Below are 3,780 nucleotides of genomic sequence, written 5' to 3'. Positions count from 1 at the left end.
ATAGAAATAAATTTGTCCTATATAGGCCTGGACAAAATACCCAGAACCGAATACCCGAACCGAAAAACCCGAACAATACCCGAACCGAACCCGAACCCGATTTTAAAAAATACCTGAATGGGTCCTAACCTCCTACCCGAAAAAAACTCGAACCGAACCCGAACCGAATCCAATACCCGAATGTACCCGAATGTACCCGAATACAAATATACACCTAAAAATATTAGTTATTTTTATATTTATAATACCCGAAATACCTAAAATTACAATCATAAATCCGAATATATTAGGTATTTTAGATATTTTTGGTTATATTTGGGTAAAGAGTAACCAATGTATTTCGAGAATCGGATATTTTGGTTAGATTTGGGTATATATGAGTTAAAAACCCTAACCCGACCCGAACCCGAAAATATTCCGGGTATTTTTGGTTATTTTCGGGTATTTTGTTTTTTTATTAAAATACCCGAACCGACCCGAACCCGAACCGAATTTTTAGAATACCCGAATGGGTCTTGACCCCTACCCGAATAGACCCGATACCCGAAAAAAAAGAACCGAACCCGAACGGGTACCCGAATGCCCAGGCCTAGTCCTATATATAAATAAACAATTCTTGGGTTCACCCCTAGTGGTGAACCCATGTATTCACCTCCTTTACTCTAATCCAATCATTATGCCATGTCATCTAATACTTTAATTAAAATTAAAAATTATATAAACAAATAAAACTAATTAAGAAAATAAATTATTAACATTAAGATTCATTAATTAACGGAGTCGTGGACTTCTAAAACAAACTAACGGAGTCGTCGTCGTCTTCTTCTTCTAGGTTTTCGATTTCAACTTTCTGGAATTTGTCAATCTGCAATATCAAAACCACACTGAGGCGTCATATAATTGATAGTCTTTTAGACTCTGGGAAAAATGTATATTTTACATCTAGAGAATATTGCTCTTGTATCTTGTTAATCACTTTTGACTGTTATCATTTAAAATATCTTGTTAATCACTTTTGAGAACCATGCATCTAAAACCATGTCAACGTTGCAGACATGCAAATATAAAAAATAAATCAACCACATTTGGTTTTTCTATGTTCAAGGCATTTGCTATATGGCTATATACTTATACCTATGGCTAAAATTGACGATAAACGATCACATACAAACTCCAATATATGTATTCTTGTTTTCACCAAAACACAATCCAACAAAGAAAACATTGAACATTGAAGGAGGAATATCAAGAAGAAGAGACGGTCTTGAAGGAGTCGCGAAGATGGGTTAATGTATTGTGGTCCCGGTTCCAATCGGCGCAAGTGCGTTAACGAAATGGGGCTAGAGCTTATTCTTTGCGCAAGTGACTGTGATTAAGCTGTGCTTTCTAACTCCGTCTTCTTCTTCGGGTTGTAGAATTCGTAATCTGTTCCGTTTGTCCCCTTATTCACCTTCGACACAAGCCTCTCCTTCCACCCTTCATACACATCGTACACGTACTCCCAATAACTCATCAAAAATTCCTAAAAGGACCATAATTCTCAATAAATATATCTCAACAATTTTAACTCATCAACAAAGATATACGTACACTATTATACATGTACGTACATAACATTTTTAAGAATGTAGGTATCGAGGATATTGGGCATCATGGAGAGTCGCAAAACCCTTCACGGAGGTAACAAGTTCATCATAGGTAAAGTCATATAAATGATCCACTATGATGAACCAAGAATAACACATCTCCTTTATCGGAGAAACATAGAAGAAATTCAGAGGGACAAAATATATAACTATGGTTTACTTTTTGTCTAAGTCGCAAATTGCGTACGTTAACAAAAAAAAACTAAAGAAGAAAGCACACCTAGTATAAAAAATCAATTTCTTGAAAATTTTGCAGAATCTGGGTTTGCTATTGAAGAAAAAAGAGAATTCTGAAATGATATGATCATACGAAAGATATACTTGAAATCAAAATTTTGAAAACGATTTATCCTGATTTAGGTTGGGCATCAAGTTTTTAACGAAGATTCAACTAAGATTACTACTTGCAGGAGAGACGATACTCTGTTCCGCTTCTCTGCAAATTTTGAAAAAAAAATAGATCTTTGAAAACGGTTTCGTAAGACTTGTGATTCGGGTACTAAAATCGATCGCATGAAAGTAAATTGACATTATGTTCTACTCGCCAAAGACGCAAATCAGAGATACGATAATCTAACATATTTACATGTCAACATAATCAATGATACGTACACTATAAATTGCATGTACGTACACTGAAAATTTTTAATGAAGGGTATAATTGTAATTTGGCAGTCGTCTTCAACCTCTGCATCCCTAATTTTGCAGCTGTTTTCAACAGTTATCTCAGAATTTTGTTTTCTATATACATTTTGAATGTTTCTTACATGTAAATATTGTACATCTAGCATATTTTAAGTTCGAAAAACTAAAGAGTTTGAGTTTTGTTTAATTGTCCGGTGATTAAGTCGATTCCGTCGAAAGAACACTTGCTTTTTTACCATTTTTATCATTTCTCCAACTCGCCACAAATCTCTTAATCTATTAACTCTAATCTCTCTACTTGATAATGAAGCAAAATCAATTATTTCACTACAAAATTTCAGATTTAAAATAAAATTTCTTTTGATTTTAGTATAAAGAGCAGCTCGCCTTTGTACTCGGATTATTTCATTTCTTTTTCTTTAAATTCTGATTTTCTAAAAAATTTTATATGTTTAAGTAAAAAAATATATAATCATTTTTTCTTTCATGTAGTTTGGTTGTAGAAGAGTTAAGAAACGTAACCAAACAAGAATAGTTGTTCTCTAAGGGTAATTTGGTCTCAAATAGCTCAATTTGCTATTCTCTGAAAAGGTCAATCTCACTTTGCCAAAACATGAGAACAAAACTCAAAATATTGTTTTACGTGAAAATAACTTCTTTATCTTTTCTCTCTACGTCTGTTACTACAACTTCTCATACTACAACTTCTCAAAATGAGACTATATATAGGGGAGGAAAAGTGTTCAAGAGATAGCAATAATCGTAATTATCTTTATTATATTTATTTGTTCAAAGATCTAAACTATTCAATGATTCTCCCATAATGATGGGAAATTTTTTATCATCAACATGATGATTTGCAAATCTTGCAATAGGCACATCTCTCATAAGATGGCTCAATATTTGTAGAGCAGAGACTCATCTCCTACATCTATATATTTCATCCTTTTTTTTGGATGATATTTTTATGAGGTGCAGAGGAGCATTTATAACATATATCTCACACCCATAAAATTCAAAATGAGAAATATTTGATCTCCAATCATGTATATATAACATGGGAGAATATTTCTTATAAATTGTTGGCCTTATATATAATTATTAATACATGCAAAACTGCATGCTCCATGTAAAAACATGGAGATTAAATCACCATGAATCGTTTTGCAATCTCTTAGATTTGCGCTATGAACGATTCGCTTAAAGCTCATTTTGAGAGTGAACATCATTTTTAGATGTTCCACTTTATCAAAAAACGATAAATTTTAGGATATGACTTCACCAGAGTTATCTCACTCTGGGGTGTCAAACTCACCAAAATTTATCAACTTATTGTCGATGTGGGATTATCGACTTATTGTCGATGTGGGATTCCTTTAATTCTCCCCCTCGAGATGATAACTCTTCGAGTTCATTCATCTCGAATTGAATCCCACTTTAGGATCAATAACATATCCAATATGGATCATGTATTTATTCTTAGATCCTT

The 3,780-nt window shown here is 33.1% G+C and overlaps 1 pseudogene; it reads right to left on the bottom strand.

Annotated features, from left to right (window-relative positions):
* Positions 1-1,071: 1,071 nt before the first annotated feature.
* LOC110226414 lies at positions 1,072-1,651 on the bottom strand (annotated as a pseudogene).
* Between the last annotated feature and the right edge of the window lie 2,129 nt (positions 1,652-3,780).

This window comes from Arabidopsis lyrata (genome assembly GCF_000004255.2).
Source record: "Arabidopsis lyrata subsp. lyrata unplaced genomic scaffold ARALYscaffold_86, whole genome shotgun sequence".
Classification (NCBI taxonomy): Eukaryota; Viridiplantae; Streptophyta; class Magnoliopsida; order Brassicales; family Brassicaceae; genus Arabidopsis; species Arabidopsis lyrata.
The sequence above is the reverse complement of the archived record's forward strand: the minus strand, read 5'-3'. Positions and strand labels throughout refer to the sequence as shown.